Source organism: Phycodurus eques, chromosome 4, assembly GCF_024500275.1.
Source record: "Phycodurus eques isolate BA_2022a chromosome 4, UOR_Pequ_1.1, whole genome shotgun sequence".
In the NCBI taxonomy this organism is placed as follows: domain Eukaryota; kingdom Metazoa; phylum Chordata; class Actinopteri; order Syngnathiformes; family Syngnathidae; genus Phycodurus; species Phycodurus eques.
In genome coordinates this window covers 14,046,126-14,071,787 of record NC_084528.1, presented here as the reverse complement: position 1 = coordinate 14,071,787, position 25,662 = coordinate 14,046,126, and the positions used below count along the sequence as shown (strand labels likewise).

General features: G+C 40.9%; 1 protein-coding gene across 1 annotated transcript in view; it reads left to right on the top strand.

Moving 5' to 3' along the window:
- The window catches only part of grik3 (glutamate ionotropic receptor kainate type subunit 3), a 145,240-nt gene that overhangs the window by 17,511 nt on the left and 102,067 nt on the right, over window positions 1–25,662 (top strand).

The following is a 25,662-nucleotide window of genomic DNA, read 5'->3' as shown; positions in this document are numbered from 1 at the left end:
GTTCACATTAATCAACACATCAGGAAAAAAAGGCATTCATGTACTGTAAGTATGCCAGAGTAAACGCGGTGGCTAAATTTCACCCTTTGTCTTAAAGTGGTTATCAGAAAACACATACAATAAAAATACGATATTTAAGTATATTTTCACAAGGTCTGGAACTTATTGGGCTATTCTGGGACCTCAGGTAGCAAATTTTGTGCCATACCATGTGTAATTGTGTGTTGGTATGACAATAGAATTCCTTGTATCCCTTTGGCCACCTCATTAGGTACACCGTCGCAGGGGAGCTTATATGCGACCATCCGGCCATCCTGTCTGCAACAAAGGGTATACATTTCAGATTGTAATGCAGCAGTGTTGAAACTGTCTTAAGTTCAGGAGAAAACACACGTCCATTTGCGCTTTAGCCCCAAAGGCACATTTATTCGGCAGCACCCACGTTCGGTTAATGGCGTCTCGCTCTGGGTATACGAGCCTAGCCCTGCGTCATACACGGCAGCTTCTGATTGGCCGACCTATGCGTTATACCCTACACCACTAACAAATTAAAAGCAACCATATTAAGTCCATGGGGAAAAGCGTTATTGGAACGCAATAATCAATCAATCAAGTATATGACATGTATACATTACAAATATATATGTATATACGATTGCGATTGGCTGGCGACCAGTACAGGGTGTACCCCGCCTCTCGACCAAAGATAGCTGGGACATGCCCGCGACCCCAGTGAGGATAAGCGGTACAGAAAATGGATGGATGGGTGTATATACTATACAGTACAATGCTACATAACGCTGCTCCTTGAGTTAGGTTTACTATGCTTTACTTTCAGGCTGTTGGTCAATGTCATATTTTGTTTTGACATACCCAAAAAGCAGTTCCTTTTCAAAATGTATAAAGAGCTGCTGACACGTAAATTGCCTTCTCATACACACACGTCAAACGCCGTGCACACATCCAGGCTGTATAAGCTTACACACATATGTCACATCCATTCACACACCATGCTGAAATGCACTCAAAAAATTGTCCTCAAATCCTTTCACACATCAATCTCAAATGCTCTTATACATGCTACTGAAAACATTTTTGGGGAGATTTAAGATAGATAGGTGGTATCAATTGTGAGTTTCAGTATACTTTATGCTAAAAAAATTGGATGGTGGGCCATAGATTCGATGCCATTAATTCAAACCGTAAATATGCCACAAACTATAATCCCAAAACTACTGTATTTAATATTGTTTAAAACTCATTTTACAACACTAGTCTTAAAAATAAATGGTTTGCAGATGAATTGTTTTTTGAAAGAAAAAAATGCACCTGAAGTACACGTGTACCTGTCACAGACTCTCCTAAATTCCACTAACTACCCAGGCTAAACTTGGCTCCTTGCTGACATACAAATCTTGTCTTTCGGTGGAGATGTCTCACTTCAACAAATATCCTTGAGACCAATTCCTATTTAGACAGTCAACTTCCGTACAATCATTTTAATGCAGTAATAATACTAATAATGTCGCAGCACAGACATTAGATTATCTCGTGGGGAAAAACATTTTTTGAGGCAAAAAGTTAAACTTTTGGGGAAAATGGTAATTATTGGCGGTTAGGGTTTGGGTTTAAAAATTAAAATAGGCTTCAATTATCCGCAGATTTTTGCTTTTCATGGTCCGAGCTCCAGTATTTTTAGATGGACAGCTGACAAATTGTGACTTTTATAGTCAACATTATCCACAATAACTTCCTTTCTAGTGGTCTTATTTGACTTGCGAGTCTTTCAAGAGTCTTCACCATTTTAGTCCTCCTCCGAACGTTCTAACTTATTACACGGAGCACTCCATTGTCTGGCTGACCTTTCCGAGACGGCAGCCGTTCTGTCTTCGCGACAAAGCCAAATTACAAGACGTCAGTCTTAATTTACAAGATGGACATTGTTAAGATCTCGAGGCTGCTGGCGGCACCTTAATGCAACACTTTTCTGCTATCATTCCCATCTCACATGTTTACCCCTCTCCCCTGGCACCTCATTTGATTGCACCCAGTGGCAACCCGACTTCTGCCCAGCAGTATCTCCCCGGTCATCTTTGCAACTTGATTTGAGAGTGGAAGGCGGGTGCCGGGCGGGCTAAATGGCACATGGAAATGGGCTGATGATTGCCTTCGTACTCCCGCGAGGCGATGAAAGGCTCGAGTAGTTGATTAGCCGTACGACCCTGATGTTCTCGAGTGACATGCTGGCTCATCAGACCCCCATTCAGGTGTCTGGAGTTTGGGAGGTGCACCCCAGTGATTGCACAATGCTACATAATCGTACCTCATGCTGTACCCAAGTGTCCAGCATGCTCACACGTTTGAAGATGTACAGCGGCGCTCACTTTTGGTGAACTTTTTTTGTTTCGAAGCTGGGAAAATGTGGAGTCCAACCCAACAATGTGGAGAAAATAGCCTTTGCGTTGAAGAAATGTTGACATGTAATATCATAATGTAATATCTTGTTCAACTGTATTGTACTGTATTTACGAAAAAGTTAACTTGCCAAGTAACGACAGGGCAGTTGGGCTAGTTAGCTAGCTAGTACTCTCTGTTAACCGTAGCCACCGTTTGTGCTGTAATTTATGTTAGCAATGCTAAAGCGATAGCAAAAGACTTAACGTTATTGATAGACTGTTTAATGCCTGATGACATTTGGTGAGGTTTTCCACTGAGGTGCTAAGGCATAGTAAGAGTTAAAATGCTAATTGTTGTAGTTATTCATACAGAGAGGCTGTTTGCTGTTATTTTATTCTTGAGAATTGGAGGCTACTGTGTTAAATAGGTCAACGTTTGTTGGCTACTTATTCTGCATGGATTTGCTTATGTAAATTGTTGAATAAAAGTGGAATGCAGATAAATGTTTTGTGTTTTTGTTAAAGTGGAATGCAGATAAATGGTTTTATTTTATCATTGAATGCTAGTACTACCAACTAACACAACACTAATTGGACATGCTGTACAGGTAGTTCAGGTGGCTGACTGGTTAGCATGGCCGCCAGTTCACAGGTCGTGGGTTCGTAACCAGGCTCCTGCCTTGTTTTGTGGGGTTTGCATGTTGTCCGTGTACTTGCGAAAGAACTGAATAAAAATATTAAGATTATGTTGCGCCTACTTAAGTGTACTTTGTTTTTTTGTTTTTTTAAATAACATAATGAAAACATTAAATTTACATGCTTTGTTTGGATGGAATTTGGGTACAAAGTCATGTTCCTCTTATGAATTCCTTTTTTGAGCATTACATGGCTGCAGTTGCTACACTTCTTCAGCCTCACTCAACCAAATCGGGCCAAAATGACAAAAGTGTGCAGTTTGGGTTCCTTCGAAGCAATTCCAAAGCAGCTTGCTGCTTCAAATACAGCATGCGAGTATCCTAGCGTTTTGTAAAGTTAGTTGCTTCCTGTTCGTGTGCAATTAAATTGAACGTTTGGTGCTTTAATCTCCACTTCTAAGGGCAAGCAACAACAGCTGGAGTGGCTGGCTGCAGGCTTCCTTGTGTGTACTTTTTAACACACTAAATAGTCGTCGTTGTCAAGCTGGCTATAAAATTACTCTCAAGTCTTGTTTTCTTTTCTCTGCCGCATTGAAACATGATCTATGATGTGGCGTTTGTTGTTTGTGTCAGGACGTTGCTTTATTCATCGCTCCGATTCCTATTTACCGAACTAAAGCAGAAAGTGTTTTTTTTTTCTTCTGGTGCTACCGTTCCTGAAGGTAAATAGGTTTTTGCAGTCAGCCTTGTGCTGCAAGGGTTGTGGGTTATTTATTTTTAAATCTGCCATCATCTACATAAGTCAAACATTTGTGTGCAGTGAGTTCAGTCAAGAGAGACGTTAAGTAAAGTGTTGTTAAAGTGGAGGTCTCGGAGAAACTAAATCTTGTCCACGTATAATCCTTTCAGAAAAAGAGACACTTTTCTGCCTGTGCTTGGTAAGATAATGATGCTACTATAAGCGATACAACATCTTCAGGAGTCACGTTCTCCATTTGATGTTTGGTACCCCTTTCTCTCATCAGCATCTTCTTATATGCACGAGCGCCTTTTAATTGGCACCCGAGATGTCACGACGGCACATATTTCTTTTAAAGTTCGGGCTCCACTAATGATTTTAGCGTGAATATCGTGACAGCAGAGTGCTTTTTTTTTCTCTGGCTGAACAAACTACAGCGTCTCTTATTTTGGACGGAAGTTCATTATTTTAGGCTTGGGAAGAAAAACCACCAAAAAACAGACGTGTGTCAAGGCGGCGAGTTTCATTAAAAGTGTTCCCGCTGGCATATCCAATGCACTGTCTTGGCTGAAGTAATGACTAATTAGGAAAGTAATGCATGTGACAAGGGTCAGCATTTGTCACAGTAGCCAATAAGGGACATTTCCAAATAGAGATGATTAGTATGAGGGCTGCACTGGATAGGGACAAAGTAATTTATTTAGGGGTGAAATGTTATGTTTATTGGGGTGGCACGGCTGAGACGGTACATTGTGTGTTGTGATTTGCAACAGGTTGGACCCCAAAGCAGCAGGGCAGACTGGATCTAAAAAAAGGCTTTATTTGCTCAAAACACAAAAGGGGCAAACAAGGCCCACAGAGAAACCTCAATGCAAAATCCACAAAAGTCTCAAAAAACAAGGTTCAAAGTAACTAAGAAACACTAGGGGTAAACGCACCACAACATAAACCCTAACATATAGAGAGAAACGAGACATACAGCAATAATGATCTGACAAAGAGTGAAAGAAACCAGAGAAGTAAATACAAACAAACTGATGAGACAACAAGGAACACCTGGACAAGACGCGAGTTGCTGGAGGGAGCTGATTGGTTGACACAAGGTAGAGGGCTGACGAGAACAGGTGGAGACGAAAACCAAAGGAGCAGACGAGACATGAACGTGAAACAGGAAAACTTGACAAAGAGACAACCGAAATATAGTCAAGTCTACAAAAATACACATCATGACACTGTGACCATGTCCAAGTATCCTTGAGCAAGATACTCAACCCCAAGTTGCTCCTGATGCTGTGTCATCAGTAGGTGAACGAGGAGAGAGTTTTATAGCACTTTGAGTTAGGTTTGGGCATCGTTAGAATTTGAGCTATTCCGGTTCCAATTCTGGTTCCTTTGTTCGATTCCGGTTCCAAACGATTCTCGATTGCCATTATTTTAGGGGGCTGGGTCAAAAACGTTTGCATGGTTTAAATAAAGGGTGTCCAAATTATGAACATCCATTTTCTTAGCAGCCCACAATATAGACTAAAATGAACATTTGACTCGAGGTTCTTTATAATTAGTATCAATATCAAACCTATGAACTAAAAGGCAAAGTGTGTGGAACTAACCCAATTGACTTAATATTCATTAATTAATGTTTCAGCTAAAGGTTAAATATTTTAATCAATATATAATAATCAATATAAATTGTTAAAATAGTTATTTTAACTGTTTTAACTTTTATTTCATTGTTTCACTCACGCAGTTGACTGAGAGTTGACTTCACTGTATTCTGTTTCATCATGTCAAATGGTTTATGGTTTATGGAGAGTTTTAACTTGACTTCGTTTTAAGCTTGTAGCCTTTATTTTGTTTTTTGTTTTTTTAGGGGTACGCACGGGAACTCAGCAAAGTAACTTCACACGGCACCGGTGATTGTTTTTGATTTTTTTTTTTTTTTAAATGGATGGAACCAAATGCTATAAAATGCTGGTTCCTTTCCCTACCCACCGATGAGGCACAAGGTTACTGTTTGTGATACTGTGAGACAACTATGTGAATTTTTGTCCCAATTCATTGTGATGTAAAGTTGCTACCGTGAAGTTTTAGCCGAATGTTAAAAGTGATCTCCGATTGAAATGACAAATACATAAATTTTTTCCAACTACTGAACTCTACTACTGAAATACAGTGGTATATATTTATAATTTACTCCTATAAGTTTAAAAAAAAGAAAATTTTTTTTAGATGATAATTTGATACACTATCGCCGCCATGTTTTAGCATGGGCAAAGCATTCTGGGAATGATGGTGTAGAATGGCTGTTGTAAAATTGTTACGTTGCTGCTCTCTACGGAGCTAAGCTAGCCATTTGTGAACAACTTATCGTCAGCGAAAAGAGTTAAAAAGGCCATACTGCACCGCTTTTGGAAGCGATTTCCCATCAGGACAGAATGGTAAAAAGGAGGTAATCATTCACAGCTTTCCCAAAGAGAGAAAGTTGAGGAAACGGTGGGAGTATGTGGTCGGAACTGTTGAGCTGCCGAAAGATCCGCGGCTGTGTTCTCGTCACTTCAGCCCAGATTCTTTCTTTTTATTCTTTCCTCACAAGGAGCCTAAACGGCCGTCTGTGACAAGCGAAAGCCGATCAAAAAGACACAAAAGACAGGAGGCGCTGGCCACGTACCTTCATCAGCCCACTTTAGCAGTAGCTACAAATACACCACTGAATATGATGACTGAACAGCGTTCATTGCTGCTGGGGGCTGCTACTGTGGCTACTGCTATAAACTCCGGGCGTCGGGCACATCCTCATTTGACGTCACTACCCAGAATGCACAGCGACGAAAAATCTATGGCGGCCTATGTTGAAATTACAATTTGTAAAAATATATAAACCTGGAAATGATTATCGAAAGTTGTATCTTATTGTTATGTTACTCAAGTCGAAAGAGAGCATATATACCAAACATGTCATTGCAATCGGAGTTCACTTTAAGCTTTTATTTTTTTATCTTTAGTTTTTTTTGTCATCGGCGCTTACGTTGGTTTGAAGACTAAAATAAATGCTAAAAACCATCAGTGCAAAAGTGCAAGCAATGTCTCAATGTTGGCATATATGTATTTTACTGTTTGACTCGCCCAATTGACTGAGAGTTGACTTCACTGAAGCTCCGTGGTGTAGGCTGAGGCTCGGAGCGCGTCAGACTCTACACATCAGGAAAACTGCTTTGCACAATATAATGTAATTCCAAGCGTTGCACTGAGGCGACTGGTCATTCATTTTAACAAAGTTAAGACACACCTTTGTTCGCCGTTCGCTGTTTTGGGGTTAAAGTAATTTTAGGGGGGATAGTCATATTTTTTATGGGGGGAAAAAAGAAAGTTTAAAACAAGAGCAACTGTATTTTCTGTACAACAATAACAATTATTAGTGTGGGATATATATATAAATAGATCATTTTGAGTGGCAAAAAAACTTATATTGGGGGGAAGTCGTATTTTAGAGGAAAACATGTTTAGGAGGAAAAAATCCTAATTTTACTTTTTAAGAACATCTAAAACAATTAAAAATCTCAACACTATTCTCTAATTTTGGTTTAAAATTCTGATTTTATGGGGTCAATCCTTTGTTGGGGATAAGAAGTCATATATTGGTGGGAAAAAAGTATTTTGTTGGGATAAAAGTCAGATTTTGGGGTCAAAGTCTTAATTTGACATTTTAACAAAGTGTCTAAAACAATTACAACTCCATTCTGTATACCGAACGAATACTATTTAGACAACTGCAGAAGGAAGCAGGTATCTATTAGGAGTAAGGCGTTTCGTGGGGGATGAGGTGGTAGACATTGCAATATGTTGAAGGGAAAATTGAGTTTATTCAAACAAAAATACAATTTCACTTATCAGAGAGACTTGTTTACGTGCCTCTAGGTGCTGCTATTTTGGCAAGCAACCTGGTCTGTGTGTTCCCACCTGCTTTCTTTCCTGATTTGGGGGGATAAATCAGCACTATTTCTTCCAAAATTTGAGGAAATATGTTATATCAGTACTGATAATTTATCTTCTCCAGCGGCACGGTGGACGACTGGTTAGAGCGTCTGCTTCACAGTTCTGAGGGCTCTTGTTCAATGTGTGGAGTTTGCATGTTCTCCCTGTGCCTGCGTGGGTTTTCACCGGGCACTCCGGTTTCCTCCCACATCCGAAAAACATGCATGGTAGGTTAATTGAAGACTCTAAATTTCCCATAGGTGTGAATGAGAGTGCGAATGGTTGGTTGTTTGTTTATATGTGCGCTGCGATCGGCTGGCAACCAGTTCAGGTTGTACCCCGTCTCCTGCCCGATGATAGCTGGGATAGGCTCCAGCACTCTCGCGAGCCTTGTGAGTATAAGCGGCTCAGAAAATGGATGGATGAATGGATGGATGGATGGATGGATGATCTTCTCCAGACATATTTCAGTACATTTTAGTCTGGCACTGACATCTACTGGCAAATACACAAAGTAAAGCCATAAAAATTATTATGTCATTTCCCCCTTCAATGTAGTTAAAGTGATTAAGCCGTTTAACACGCAAGTGCTCATGCATATAGAAATAAAGCATTCTGGCCGTTAGCTGCTAATTAGGCAATAAAAGTCACATTGTTAAACACGCTTGTAAAAGTGCATATTAATGTATGCAAAAGTTACAACGCGATTAATAATGGAATATCTGAGATGAGAACTCCTTTTAATGATTTATACTATTCATGAAAGCAATCTGAACAGATTAGAAACAATTATACATTAAAGAAATAGCAGAATCGGCTATTGATTACATTGTTTCAAGGCATGTATAAATATAGAATTAGGGGTCATACAAATAGATGTATGCGTATTTTAATGAGGATTTAAAGGTTTATTTTCACTATTTTATTAATTACATAACTACAGTGCTTTTAATGTTAGAATGCAGGGGCGTCCAACTTTTTCCTCCGATGGCTGCATACAGCACATACTGTAATTTCTGTACATTTTTTTCCACAAAAAATTGTCAAAAGTCAATAGTGCGCATTATACATAGGTCAAGGGGAATGGAAAAAAAACATCTAGAGCATAGGTTATAGCAAACTCAAGGCCTGGGGGCCGGATGCGGCCCGCCACATCATTTTATGTGACCCGCGAAAGTATATCATGCTCGTCAATTTCCGTGATTTTTGCTAAAATCTGTACTCAAATTCCAAGTTGTCATAATAATAAACAATATTGTTGAGATATTGCATTTTTCTGTGACCAAACCCTTCTTCTACAGTAACTTAAACGATACTTGAACAAACTATTATCCTTCTCTTCTGATTTCAAAACAAGTTATCTCTCAATTTGTTGTGTAATGGTAATAATATGATTTGGTGAATAAACCTTTCACTGTTCTAACAGCCCTCTGAGGGAAATCATAACTATAATGCAGCCCGAGACAAAATTGAGTTTGACACCCCTGATCTGGAGGTTATGAAAAAGCTGTACACTTTATTTCCAATATGCCACCGCCACCCAGAGGTTATGAAAAAGGTGTACACTTTCATTCTAGTATGCCACCGCCACCTAGAGGTTATGAAAAAGGTGTAGCCTAAACTTCCAATCTGACAGGGGTACATTTGACTGGGAATATGTACAGTTGTGCTCATAAGTTTACATACCCAGACAGAATTTGTGAAATATTTTTTTTTTTTTTTTTTTAAATACGACTAATGACTGAAAAACAACCTTCATTAATTTCTTTATGGTTAAGTTTTGGTTAATGATAATGCTTTTCTGAAATGTTTGACAGTTTAATTTGAAAACCATTAAAATAAAATTAAATGTGTTTCGCCTGGCCCTTCATGTTTTCTTTAAAGAATTGTACAAGTTTTACAAATTATGCCTGGGTAATCAAATATATGAGCACAACTGTGTGTTTTCTCATCTACTAAATAAAAGTAAGGCTGTGAATTTCAAAATAAGTGTAAATAAAAAGAAAGTATTACATGTTCAAGTGTTTAACTTCAGAATAATTCTTTGAAAAAACTAACAACATCCAGATAATACTTCATGCTTTGATTATATGGGTAGAAGCAAAATCATGCATTGTAAAAATGCATTATACATAGGTAGAAGGGTTTTCCAGAATTTTGAGGTCAACTTTGGGGGTGCGCATCCATCCATCCATTTTCTTCACCGCTTATCCTCACTAGGGTCGCGGGCGTGCTGGAGCCTATCCCAGCTATCTTCGGCCGTGAGGCGGGGTACACCCTGAACTGGTCGCCAGCCAATCGCAGGGTACACATAAACAAACAACCATTCGTACTCACATTCACACATACGGACAATTTAGAGACTTCAATCGACTTACCATGCGTGTTTTTGGGACGGGGGAGGAAACCGGAGTACCCAGAAAAAACTGGGTGTGCATTATACAAGAGAAATTACGGGAATAGGAATTATTCGCCTTTAACTTAATAAACATGCTAAAACCAATCCATCAACCGATTTCATCCTATTCTTATATTGTAAAACTATTACATAATAGCTTTCTGTGAAGGTGAAATAGTTGAGGATTTTTCAGGATTTTGGGGTGGTCCACAGCCCTGTATTCCCCATTAGAATAGATCTGCTCCTGCAGTGCATCAATAATCCCATCTCGACATTTAGTAGCAAAATCTATTGTAAAATGAAAATGTTTCTATTTTAAGATGGAAACTTGAAGATCATTAATGTGATATGTTCACAAATCAGACCTTGACACAGAGCAGAAGATATTTTTGCTTCTGAAACAAGCATCCTTACGAGAAAGTGTCTCTATAGTTTCTTTGTGGATTTCAAAAAGCTCTATATAAAACCAACTTATTAGTAGTAGTAGTACAGTCATCCCTTGCTATATTGTGGTTCACTTTTTGTCACAGACATTTTTATTGTATTTATATCACAGATTATTGACTGTATCGTGGGATTTTTTGGTGATTATTTTTCCACACAGACTGTTACTGCTGACTCACATGACAGTAAGTGTGAGCCAGGAGGAAAGAGTGTAAAAAGACAGAGAGTCCTAAGCTTGGAAATATTTTCCCCCTAATAAAAGAAGCTATAGTGCAATGTGCGTATTGCACAGTACAACCGGCACAAGTTATACAACTGCACATCTACGGTTAAGTAAACATTGTCAGCTAATTGAATATACCAATACTAGTTAGAACAAACTGTAATCAATAACAGGTAGGTTTGGATAGATGGGGGCTGAAAACAGCCGTTGGTGCACTTTAAATCGCTTTGTTGAACAAACCGTGACAAAATACAGTAAACTCCAGCACAGTCTCCAGGTAGCCTCAACTGACGCTGTCACTGATCACCAGAGTGGCTAAAGTTTAACCAGTTAACAGCCATTGAATTTTACATTGGCATTTGCTGACATTCACGTCACTGAACAGTAGGGATGTAATGATATCTATATCTCACGGTTAATTTTTTTCATATTCATCTTATCGTATAATAATTACTGCACTATTGTGGGAAAGCTCACAGTATTGCAGTAAGACACATGGTACAGGTGGGGCGAAGAAGGCGATTGGAGCAGAACCGATAGCCCTCTCTTTTTCTTGCTGCTCGAGTCCTCGATCGTCTTTAGTAGTTTCTGACATCTTCAAATCATATACTGATTACCCGTGCACTTCGATCCCCATCCATCTAATGTTTACATGAGTATACCTCCAAAACAAGAAACAATCAGCACAACAAATGCACAGACAAAAAAGATTGGCTCCTGTTTCGGTTTAACTCTCATTGTACATCATATATTTAAAATGTAACTCCGTCAAAGCTGACATTTTTTGACATCTGAGAAAGATGTCTCTGGTTTTAATTTTGAAGTCATCACTTCATGGTACAAAGAAAAGTGCATTTTGGAAAAAAATCTGCGAGTAACTTCATTCATTATTTTGCTAATATACCGCATACATTTATGGCCTAAATCTACATAAAAATTTATCAGTTAATGCTTTTTTGCATGTTTTTGTACTTGAAATTCCTCTCAGTTGTAAAATTGAACAAATACTAAAGGACTAAGTATTGATCAACAGTCAAATATTCTCCCTGTAATTCATATCTCTGTTGTTTTAAGTGGACTGAAAAAAAAATGTATTTCATTTTTTATACATTTTTAAAATTAATCATCCGATGAATAAGTTATCTGCCAAATATCAGAATCGGCATCGGCCTTAAAAAAATCCATATTCGTCAAGCCCTAATAAAAAGATTTTATCTGTTTACTTGGTTTGAAGCACTGCAGCACTACACTTATCGCCATACAAATAGGCATCATGTCGTGATAGCTTTATTCAAATAAATTAAAACTAAGACAGTTGAGACAATTTGAATGCACTATCCTTTTTTTCTAGTTACAGCATTGTCGAGGTATCAGATCGGACTCGGCAGATACTCGAAATCAAGTGACTCAGCCTCGGAGGCAAATTTTTTTTACGTGTGAGTAGGAGTCGGACAGGTTATTAGGGGCGTCCCACACATTTCACGGTGCGCCACCACTCTTTTTGTTTGGTGTTTGATTTGAGTCATTTGACTTTGTATGGTTGGAAAATTAGTTAAATGATTGCGATTGGATGACAATTAACATTGCAAGTAGATAGGTCCCCTATGGTAGCTGTCGAAGACAGCTACCATCAGTTTATGCATGAAGAATGAAAGGATGTATCAATTATCAATTGCTTATTTATGTATGAGTCACAACGCCACGGTGATTATTGCCAACACGATGGATGAATGCGCACCCCCAAAGTTGACCTCAAAAGTTCAGTGTTGATACACTGCATTTCTCTGCAGTATTGCAAAACAAACTGCTCAACAATCCGCAGTGGGCTACCGGCGTTACGTGGCTACTGTATGCCGTGTGAGTGTTTTGATTAACTCGTCCACATGGGCTGGAGATAAAGTGCTACGCGCTGACGTCGGGTCAAGAGAAAATATGGTGGTGATTTGTTTTCTGCGGGACCCGACTGGTTGTTTGGTAGATGGACCTGCAGGCTGCAGGTTATTAACTCTGCTGGAGATGCTTTTTTTGATTTCTGTCACCTTCATGTATGGTTTACTGTGGTCAAACAATGTCAGTCTGTCCCAAAAACATTTCCTTTTTCCCATAAGAAATTAACAATAACTGTAATTTACCAGCTGGCATGGTGGTCAACTGGTTAGCACATCTGCCTCACAGGTCTGGGGACAGGGGTTCAAAACCTGGCCCCGCCTTTGGGGAGTTTGTCTGTTCTTCCCGTACCTGGGTGGGTTTTCTCCGGGCATTCCGGTTTCAGAATCAGAATCATATTTATTTGCCAAGTATGTCCAAAAAACACACAAGGAATTTGTCTTCGGTAGTTGGAGCCGCTCTAGTACGACAACAGACAGTCAATTGACAGAGAACATTTTTGAGACATAAAGACATTGACAAAAACAGTCACTGAGCAATAAAGGGTTGCTAGTTATCTGGTAATGCCGGTACAAATTATTATTTTTTTGACAATTGTGCAAAAAGATGAACTAGCACTTAGAGCAGTTCGAATGACTAATCTCGCAATAGTCCGGTGCAATGACCATTGTGCAAAGGGCGCCGAGACTTCAAGGAGTGTATGCAGTTTAAAGTGACGAGTAGTGCGATAATCTGTGACAATGTTGATTGTGCAAATGTTGCAGATACTCCTCAATCTGTGTGCAAATGGGGCAGATGCTACTCTGGCATGAGTGGCCATTATTGGTCAACAACAGATATGCAAATAGTGCAGCATGGCGAGACTACTACAGTGAGTGCACGAGTCATATATAACTGGCCCGACAGAAATGTGACAACAAACTCAGACAAAAAAATTGGCAGCATGTTGCAATGGAATTGTAGGTTAGCTGTTTAAGAAGTTGATTGCAAGAGGGAAGAAGCTGTTGGAATGTCTGCTAGTTCTAGTTTGCATTGATCAGCAGTGCCTACCTGAGGGAAGGAGCTGGAAGAGCCGGTGACCGGGATGTGGAGGGTCCGAGAGGATTTTGCACGCTCTTGTCTTAGTTCTGGCAGCGTGCAAGTCCTCAAGGGTGGGTAGGGGGGTACCGACAATCCTTTCAGCAGTTTTGATTGTCCCTTGCAATCGGAGTTTGTCCTCTTTTGTAGTAGCACCAAACCAGACTGTGATGGAAGAACACAGGACTGATTCGATGACTGCTGTGTAGAACTGCCTCAGCAGGCCGTGCTTTCTCAGAAGCCGCAGGAAGTACATGTTCTGCTGGGCCTTTTTGAGGACGGAGTTGATGTTGATTGCCCACTTCAGGTCCTGAGAGACTGTAATTCCCAGGAACTTGAAGGTCTCGACGGTTGACACAAGGCAGCTGGACAGCGTGAGGGGCAGCTGTGGCGAAGGATGCCTCCTGAAGTCCACGATCATCTCTCCAGTCAGCGTGTTCAGCTCCAGGTTGTGTCGGCCGCACCACAGCTCCAGCCGCGCCACTTCCTGTCGCTATGCAGACTCGTCACAGTCCTTGATGAGGCCGAGGACAGTGGTGTCATCTGCAAACTTCAGGAGTTTGACAGCCGGGTGCGTTGAGTTGCAGTCGTTCATGTAGAGAGAGAAGAGCAGCGGAGAGAGGACACAACCTTGGGGTGCCCCAGTGCTGATGCTGCGTGTGGATGAGGTGGTCTCTCCCAGCCTCACCTGCTATGTCCTGCCCGTCAGGAAGCTGTAAATCCACTGGCCGATGACAGGCGAGACGCTGAGCTGGAGAAGCTTAGGAGGTAAGGAGTTCAGGGATGATGGTGTTGAACGCTGAGCTGAAGTCCACGAACAGGATCTTCGCATACGTCCCTGCACTGTCAAGCTGTTCTAGGATGAAGTTCAGTTTCCTCCCACATCCCAAACACATGCGTGGTGGGTTGATTGAAGACTCTAAATTGCCCGTAGGTGTGAATGTGAGTGTGAATGGTTGTTGGTTTATATGTGCCCTGCGATTGGCTGGCGACCCGTTCAGGGTGTACCCCTCCTCCCGCTCGAAGATAGCTGGGATAGGCTCCAGCAGCCCGTGACCCTAGTGAGGATAAGCGGTAAAGAAAATGGATGGATGGATGGATATAATTTACCACCATTCTTTGATGCATTCTTCACACAAAAGGATTACTACTCAGCCATTCGAACTCTGTTGCTAACCAAAAAGACAGCAGCATCCCAATCAACAACTACCCATGTCAGGGTTTTTAAAGTGTGCTGTAGCAAATAATGACGTGTAACCTCTTGATAGAAACATGGCTTTAACATACCTGCACAATTAGAATTTGGTTGTTGTGACCGAAACTATACCCACTTAGTGGAAACTCAACATACCTGCACAATTAGAATTTGGTTGTTATCCAAAAAAGCAGCACCATCACCATCAACAAAACATCCCAATTTTGCTAAATCTTTGATCAGTTATTATTGATACAATTGAATATGTTCATAAGTAAAAAATAAACCATTGCATGAAAACTAGCATGGGTTTAGGGAAAACCGGACCACTACTTGCGCAGCAATGAAAATTGTGGAGGAAATTGCAAATGAAAATAATGATTTGAAGAACAAAATCGATCACAGATGATTAGTGAGGGATATGAGGGGGTGCTTACTCATTGGTAAAAAGCTACATGGAAAATAGACAGCAATGTGTAAAAATGAATGACACTTTTTAAATGTCATTTTTGCAGATGACACATTTTTTTGGGGGGGTTCTTGTGAAAAATGTAAAGAACTTTTGTGTGGCCTATGACTCCATTAGAATTCTGTTGCCCCCCAAAACAGCTGCACTATCACCATTAACAATGTGCCTTGCAGGTCAAACACCACTCAGGGCAGGGTTTCAAACTGTCATGGAGCGACCGAAACTATACCCACTTAGTGGAAACATGCCTTTAACCTAACCTTACGTTTTGGCTGATTGCACCATTATAATTTTGTAGCTAACCGAAAACAACAGTACCTAATGTAGCACATAAACAGTCCGTCAAAAAAATGTGTCGCTCGAAACATGTTCCCTGTGGAGACGGTGTCTTTAATGACAATTAATGTTGCCGTAGATTCTATCTTGTGGCCATGTCACAATGTTGTGTGCATGCATGTTTACGTCCTCTGTGCAGCTACGTGACCTATTAATTCTGCCCAGTTTGCATCAATTGTTCCTGCTTTGGTGCATTTCTCTATTTTTTTAGTTTTATACTCCAACTTCACTGAACATAAGATGAATATTTACCATATTTACCCCAAAATGCATTCATATAATTCAAAGCCTCAACCATTTGCAGATGAGTGAATAAACTCCACTATTTGCAGCAAAGCAGCATGTCCTCTCACACGTGACCAGATGGTTGTCATGCCCTCCGAGTGTGTTAATTAACAATGACAATGGCACTCGGTGAAGCGTAGGCCTCCGCCAAAGCTGAATAATAATGTCAAGATAGTGTTGGATTCCTCTCTCCTGCAGGTTTTTTTCATACCAACTCACTCCTCTTTCTGACTAGCTTCCTTTTATGCGCAAACAAGACAGAGTAAACAGTGGACAGATTTGAGCGGTTTCCCCATAATGGAGCAATCACCCATCGGGGTTTAGGCGGAAGGATGGCACATTGCTTGCTGCATACCAACGCTCAGATTTAAAAGAATCAAAAGGAATCCCAAAACAAGGCATCAAATTTTAATTGCGGGCATCCATTGGGCTCCAAAGTTTGTTTGAGCATTTTAACGGCAACTTCCCCCACAGTCTAGCGCATGAGAAAGTACGCACATAAAGCCTCTCAGCTGAGCCTATCCTCCCAACAATGCCAATATTTTATGTCGTGGATGAATAGATGGCTCCATTAAGATCTTATAAAATCTTTTCTCCTGAACCCAGGATATTTATACATGGTCACAACAGTTTCTTAGAAGCCACTACCATTCTCGGAACTGTCTGGACAATCGAAACAATGAGTAAACATGTTTTTGTACAAGTGAAGTCAATTTGGCCTGGCTCTATCAGATTTTGAATGACATGCAATAGATTCTGCAAGTCTTCAGAACTCTTCTGGATTGAAAGAACATCAATCTTACTGAATAAAATCTCTTGTTTGGGGTTGGTGTTTTCAAAGCAGCACCATCACCTCACCTTGTAGGGGATGCAAATAACTCTTTTACAGGTCAGGGGGGTTACCAACCAAATGTAGATGATCTTTTTGTGGCCTCGAAGCCCAATAGGAAAAATGATAGACACCAGTCATGCTTGCTACACTGTTTCCATGGCAACTTAAGGTAGCTGAGGGCTCACCAACCTCACATAACATCCAAAGAACAGGAAGAAGTGGTAGAAATACAGTCAGACATGCACCCTAAAACCTAAAAAAAAATACTATAAAGATTGAGAGAGGTTTATTTATCAATACCAATTTGGGAATTTAATTACTACTAAAAAGAGATTTGAAAGAAGGCTTTTTTTTTCACCACAGCTCCTTCCGCTAGATGTGGAGGGACACTGACCTGCTTAATGCTAATCCAAATTTTCTAACTGTGCAGCACAAAACAACAAAATATATCACCATGTTTTACTGACAAAAAGGAAAAGGAGAACTAGTAGAAATGCAAAGACAGATACATATTAAATTCCTGAAACACCACTAAAAACATTATGAGAGAGGTTCATTTATACATATTAATTTTGTAATTTAACCTCTACTAAAATATTTTTTTTAAATTTCACCACAGCTTCAGCTGCTGGATAGAGAGGCACACTGCCCCACTTGGTGCTAATGCAAAATCAACGGTTTAGCACGTAACGACAAAAACAAACAAACAAAAAAAAACATCTTGTAAAATTAACAGTAGTTAACTTGTTTTTGTCCTTGTATGTCAGTTCTGTAAATGTTTCATGATGGTGGTAGTTTGACAGATTATTTTATATTATTGCCAATGGGAAAAATACTGTAAAAAACAATAATTACTTGTCCCCTGCGACTTACTGGCGACCAGTTCAGAGTGTAGTTCGCCTTTTGCCCGAAGCCAGCTGGGAGAGGCTCCAGCGCCCCGCGACCCTAACCAGGATAAGCAGTGTTGAGAATGGATGGATGGATGAAAAAAAAAAAAAAAAAAGCAGTTGTCTGGCAGTACAGAATTTTGGTTTGTTAACCAACCGGCAGATTTACATGCGAGTTTTCATTGGGGAAACACGTGAATGGGAATCGCACTGTTCACAGCTTGTGGCGGGCGCCATACAAAAAAAGCTGAATTGTTCCATGTGATAGTATGTAGGTGAAAGAAAAGCAATGAATAAATAAGAGGTTATGCAGTGGCAAAATTGAAATCAGCCTTGGATTCAATTTGTTGACGGCACGCTACTGTAAAGGCGGAAAATGTCTTCCAGCGTCATATCGTGCTAATTTGCATTCATGCACAGCAACACGATGCAAACTGCAATATCCTCCCCATTGTTCCCCGATACATCTTTGAGTCCTTAATGCATCTAATCACTTATTTTAATTCATTCAATGCAGGATTTGCGAATAATTCTAAGAGTTGAACAGATGCTCAAAAGACTTGAACAATGCCTTTTTCCCCCATTTTCATTTTCATGACGTCTGTGCAATCTTGTGCTTCTTCCCTTTTGAAAAAGAAAAGCGTCATATAAATGGCTTTCCTAATGACTCTCAGCAGGACTGCTCACTTCCATCTTTTATGAAGCAGGAAGAAAGGCATGCATCATTATACTGCGCCCATCTGAAATCCACAAGCAGCGTGATGCTTTACAGAAAGAATCCCCTCCTGGCAAATCGGGCGTAATGGGCCACATTAGCACGTCGTTAGCCTGTTAGCGAGCCTGGAGGTCAGACGCCTGCTGCCAAATTCCTGCTGCTCTTTAAAAAGGAAGCGCTGGCTCCTGATAAAAGACCAATGCGGAGTACATTTCCATACGGTTTGAACACTTTGGGGATTCAAATGCTGCTGTATTTTAAGAGCCACCCATTGGAAACCTTGTTGAAAAACCTCAATCGAGGAAAGAATTGTGGAGTTCCAAGCCCCACACTGTCCTCATTGATCACCCTGTCACAAGCGCCGAGACAGATGGAATGACAGTGCAGTGAGGCTGAAGCAAAACCGAGAGTGACAGGCAGGGGAGGAATATAGTCTGTTCCTCAATGTCAAAAACAACCCAAAACAGTCCATCAACTTAAAGTATACGACTGAAATGTGACGCAGGGGATCCAAAAGAGACAAATGGGCTCAGGTCGAATATCCAAAAGACAAAGTGACAGGTAGAGAGTTGGCCACAATTCAACTACGTCCTTGAATAAAATTTTATGATCTTAGCATCATTGTAACGCTGATTTCCTCATTTGCACTCTATTCTGCTCTATCTAGTTCTGTGAGCTAGATCAAATGAACAAAAATGTATCAGTGTTGTATGATTTCAAAGAAAAAAGTAGCACTACTCCTGATTTCGTGACTGGAATACAATACATACTACAGCGTCCTTAGAAGTTCCTGTTGCGCGTTCAAGCAGTCACAATAGTTCAAATTGAAAATATCATTACCAAGTCCATGGCGGCACGGTTGACGACTGGTTAGCACATCCTGCCTGACAGTTCTGAGGACCCGGGTTCAAATCCGGCCTCCGTCTGTGTGGAGTTTGCAAGTTCTCCCCGTGCCTGTGTGGGTTTACTTCAGTTTCCTCCCACATCCAAAAACATGCGTGGTTGGTTGATTGTAGACTCTAAATAATGTGAGTCCGAATGGTTGTTTGTTTATATGTGCCCTGCGATTGGCTGGCGACTAGTTCGGGGTGTACCACGCTGGAATAGGCTCCAGCACGCCTGCGACCCGAGTGAGGATAAGCGGAAAGGAAAATGGATGGATGGATTACCAAAATCCATAGATTTTGAAAAGAAATTATACAAAAAGGTAGCCAAGGTCAAATATGTCCATCTTTGTCAGTGTTCTATCAGTCTGAATGTTTATGGGTTGTTATTTTACTAAAAAAAAGTATCAGTATTCCCACACTACTGGATTTCGCATTACTTGACGACTCTGCATCATTTGCACTACTGGTCACCTTACATTGCTTAATGACTCTTTGTCCTTGTGTGTTTATGTCCTAAATGTATATTTGTTGTAGTGCCTTGTTTGCTGTTGTACAAGAGTGGCTCCAACTACCAGAGACAAATTCCTTGCATGTTTTTAACATAATTGGCCAACGAAGTGGATTCTGATTCTGAATTAAAGAAAAAAATATAGCATAATCACGTGATCGGAAATTGGGACTGATCACGTTATTTATTCAATTTTTTTATAAAACCGGCTTCACATTGCCAAATATGTATTTGTCGAGCCACGAAAGATTCACACATTAGCCTGTCACAGTGGTCATTTGCCCAACGTCTCACACAATGGCCCGCCTGTACTTCCTCTTTGGGGTTCGTTTCCCATCTTCTTATTCAGAGGTTAATGTCGGTCGGCAAACCAGTTTACTTGTGTGTTATCGCCAACAACCGGGCTGAAGCGTGTCGCAGATGCTTGCCCACAACCCAAAAAAAAAATGAATGGGGGAAAAAAAAGAAAATCCTCCAATTTACTGGTAGCACATTTGCGAATAAGGCAAAATGTAGGGCAAAAAGTGACCATTAGGGGCAGGCTGAAGCCCTGCACTATACATTTTGAATGAAATGACAAATAGCAACCATTGTCAAATCCGTCTGTTGTTATCTACCAGTTTAAATGTCAATGAAGGATTATTTTACTTACAAAATGAAAATGTAAAAGGTTTTTGCTCTTTGTTGAAAAAAGAAGCCTTTATATTCTTAATAAAATGACACATGGTAACTGAGGTCAAATCACTCTGAGAACATTTTTTGATTAGAATACAAAACTCATCAAATGTGGAGTGAATATGGCAAAGCTTACTTGAATTTCAGTAAATGTACTGATTGTACAGCAAATACCTTTTAGCATTTTCTGTACCGCTTATCCTCACTAGGGTCGCGGGCGTGTTGGAGCCTATCATAGCTATCTTCGGGCGAGAGGTGGGGTACACCGTGAACTGGTGGCCAGTGGGCACGTATAAATAAACAACCATTCACACCTACGGGAAAGTCTTCAATCAACGTACCACGCGTGCTTTTGGCATGCAGAGTCCACACAGGCGGGACAGGGATTTGAATCCCGATCCTCAGAACTGTGAGGCATAACCAGTCGTGCACTGTGCCGCCCAGACTGATTATGTTTCTCTTTAATCAAAATAAGACTTTGCAAACATCTACTTTTACTTTGGAAAACGGTCAACATTTTTGCAGATTTTCTGGCAGATGTGGCAGACCAAACCAGCAACTGTATCGTAATCAATTTATGTTTGTGCATTGTCTGCACTGTCAACTTGAACAAAGAGATTGAAATAAAAAAAGAAACAATTTCTGATTCATCAATTAATCAAAATTATAATCAACAGATTTATCAATTATTAAAACAATCATTGGTTGCAGACCCAGTGTCAAAGGCTAAAGCTCATTTGCGGAAGGGACGTCTGAGACAGGACAACTTGGCAGGAAAATGGACGCACTGACCCCAGTCAAAGATGACGTAGATGATGGAAAGGGATCAATACTTGTGGTCAAGGAGGAGGTTAATATGGAGAAGGAGAGTAAAAAAAGTGATGAGGTTACCCAATAGAATCTGTCAGTCAGTATCATCTAATTTGACTCACCTTCAAAACAGTTTTCGATCATAGGCCGCATTATGTGGGAATGCGTTTATGGGAAATGAGTTGCCCCCACTCGCGGGATAAGTCGTTGATGCGACAATTGGCAAGGAATGCCGTGAGACGCTGCCACGCGTCCATCGGTGTGCAATCTATTCAAGGCTAAAAAGGTGCACCGCTAAGGCTAACAAGTGCGAGGTCTCGTCGGCAAATAATGTGGGAAAGTCGTCTGTGAGAAATGGCCGTCAATTAATGGCACTTACGGGACTAATGCTGAGCAAAGAGTAATCGTAATGAGGATATGTGAAGGTGGAATCACATCTCTGGAAGTCAAGTGGCACGTTTAAAGATTCCTGCCGAATGCTAAAAGCTGACACACCATCCCGGCAGCCACACACACTCATCACACCATCAAGGTCGTTTGGTAGGTGTAATCAACCCGACAAGCGGATGGAAATGGAGAGTCGCTTAAAAGCAGTGATGGGGGAATTATGCGTGACGGTCCGGCAGGTGATTACGCTAATTAGTTGCCTCTGTCTGCAAGGAGGCGTGCTAATCAAGCCAAATCAGCCCGTGTGGTTTGTTTGGGATGAAAACGTGCAGCCTTGCCTCATCACAATGTCTGATAATATGGAATTGGACACGGTGAATGAGTCGATTTCCCTATTGCCTGCTTCATTATGTGTTGATGGGGTATTAAAGCCTGTGTTAATGTGGCTCTTTCCCATCATTTGTGTTTAAAGCAAGAACGGTGCATTCAAGTTGTGCATTTTAGATTGGGATTTTAGCCATAAGGTTACGGCTTTAGAAATTTCGATTTATACCTTTTACCAAACAGAGGCCAAATGAGGGCAACTTCATTCAGGAAGAACTCAGATTGTAGGATGATGATGATGCAGGATTTAGTCTCTCACAGTTGTATCATCAGATGTTTTTGGTGGCACGGTGACCGAATGGTTAGCACATCTGCCTCACAGTTCTGAGGACCGAGGTTCAAATCCAGACTCGCCTGTGCGGAGTTTGCATGTTCTCCCCGTAACTGTGTGTTTTCGTCGGGTACTCTGGTTTCCTCCCACATCCCAAAAGCATGCACGGTAGGTGAATTCAAGACTCTAAATTGCCCGTAGGTGTGAATGTGAGTGCGGATGGTTGTTTGTTTTTGTGCCCTCCGATTGGCTGGCGACCAGTTCAGGCTGTACCCCGCCTCTCGACCGAAGATAGCTGGGATAGGCTCCAGCACGCCCACGACCCTAGTGAGGATAAGCGGAAAGGAAAATGCATGGATGGATGTTTCTCAATGGACACGATGGACATTTTACAATGATCAAATGTCTTGCCTAGTGGCGCTTCCTCTGCATTTCAATAACTGGTTATACAAGCCCCTTCAAACTTTTTAGTTTTTGTTTTTGAGAAAAAGCACACACACTCACACACACACAAACAACTAAAAACCTCTGCAAAAAGGACATTACTGCATTACTCTCTTAGTGGTGAAACTCTTTGTGTCTTCACGACTGTTTTATGCTGCCCCCCGGTGTCACACACACCAGAAGGAGTCGTACCGAATTATTTATGCTGCACCAACTGTTTTCTACTGTTCTTGATTTTACAGTATTTATGAAAGCTATTACTATATGTTTTATAAAGTAACTATTATAGAGTCCTTATTAAAAAAAAAAAAAACATTCTACATGGGGAGGGGGGGGGGGGGGGTTGGAATGGCTTCATAGTATTTAGATTCATTTCAATGGGGAAAGATGGTTTGAGATACAAGGTTTTTGAGTCACGAGCGTGGTCGCAGAACGAATGAAACTAGTATGTCAAGGCACCAGTGCATTTCCCACATAATATTAAATTCATACAAACAACTAAGCTATAGTTGCTCACTTTTATCCAGTCTTGCAACACTAGAAAAAAACATGAAACATTTTTTTGACACGTACTGTGAAAGGGGTTAAAGTTACCCCAAAATATATGTGCCGCTAAAAAAATCAGCGCATTCATTTTTGTTCAAAGTCCTACTTTCATCATTCCGACCGAGTTGGTGCACCTTCTTCACTCAAATTGTAGCCATTAATAGCCATTCTGTTCAGTCACACAATTTTCACTATAGTGCTAAAAAGAAGAATGGAGTTCAAACAAATATATTTTATGGAGGAAATACCCCCAAGCATGCACACAGTTTGGGAATGCCAACATTATACCAATTCACAGTAGCAAAGCAGTTGTGGAACATACCGTATGCGGGACGTAAAATCATGCAAATACCTCTGGGCAGTGCCATGCAAAGCTTGGTATGAACAATGTTAATTAGACGCGGTTTATTCATAGGGCTCGGCTACTCTGTGTTGCTATGGCTGTTGGGGACAATCGGCTGTAGGCATTTACCTAATTAAAGGGATGATTGTGTGTCATTTATCTATTTTAATTTAATCCTCGTAGCTCCAATGAGGGGTTCAGGCTCATATTGGGTCAAACAGAACTTCAACCACATTGTCAGGAAGTACAGTAAAAGAGCGGAGAAGCTGCAAGAGGTGTCATCTGTGTGGAGGGGAGTTATGGGCTTTTAAAATGCACACATTTGTGCTTTAGATCATTGAAAGTGTTGATATTGTGAATGCTAAACCAACCGAGCTGAATTTCCATAATCAATGTACTTGATATGAAAACAAGTCTACGTAGAAACTCTGGCATTGTTGGAAGTAAGACCATTAATGAGAGTAACAAGAGCCTTGATTATGAGTCTGAGTGTTATTTGTGCATGGTGGTGTTCTGGAATACTGGAATGTAGTTTAACCAATACAAGTGGCATATCAAACAGCCCTGGAAGACAGAATGCAGAAAAGATTTCGACAGAAAGGAGCTGAATAATTCAATAAACCTCCATAGGGTAGACTAACAATCTACAGATTACCAAATACATTTCCACCAATTTCTGTCAAACCTTTTCCGCATTTTATGTCTTCTGGTATTTTTTGACTAGCCACTTTTGTGGCTTGGTTGCGGCGGGCGTTCGCGCACGTGGTGGCACCCGGAGGTGCCCGAGGAGAAAAAGGGAACAAAAGAAGAGGGGGGGGGGGGGGTGGCTGGCCGGAGTTTAGAGTTAAATACCCCAGGGGTGGGGCGTAGGAAGAGGGAATGCTGCCCTAGAGAAGACCACGCCCACCAGCCTGAATCTTGTCTGCAAATTTGAGTAAATGGGTTTTTAAAATAATATGAATCTCAAACACTCCCAACTTTGTACTCTCACGCATAGAATCATTGTTTAAACTTTGGTCGTGGCAGATGGGTTGCTTATTGTTCAATACAACATTTCGTACCGTTTGATTTCAAATCATGAACGGCTTACAAAATCTTGCAGAGGACCTGTCAAAGTGAGAATGGGGACACAGACACCAAGGCATACATTTGGAATATTTATACAGAGTTTGCAAGATATAAAAAACGGACATTTTATCTTCAGTTAACAAACATCAAAGGCACGTCCACAAGTTCTGCTCGCAGTTCCTCTCAATGCCAGTGGGCGGCGCCTCACACGCATGGGCGAATATTAACCATATAGTCTTCCCCAACAATTTGGTCCGGGAAGGGGTCTTTCGAAGACAGGAATCAATATTTGACGGGAAGCTGCTAATTAGGTTAAGGTCCACTTGACGTACACCAGGCACTGTCCGAGTCGCCGTCTCGCAGCAGGGCAGCGTGGAGGAGTCGGTTTCTGAGGTGGTCGCGAGTCTCTGTGGCGCCTCAAAGTTGCGGCGCGCATGTCCGCGACAAAGACATTTGCAAACATCTGCTTTTACTTTGGAAAACTACGATCAACTATTTTCTCACATGTTATGGACCAAACCAAGTAACTGAATCATAACCACTTTGTGGGGAAAAAAATGTCAGTTTAATCTCTTACAAAATAATAGTAATTGGCCGCCATATTATGAAAAACCTGTAAATGACATGTACTGTAGTTGAACCTGAATTAGCCTCAGATGCGGATATCAAACTAGTGGCCCATAACATTATATAGACATATTTTGTTGTGAGATCCTCAAGCGAGGCATCCCACCACCCTCTCACACCTGCCAAAGAAACCCTACTTCCTTCCTTAGCCTCTCCACTTCCTTCATTTTCCCAGCAGCAGCCGGGTGGGCAGGCGGTAATTAATTGCCACATTTTAACCGG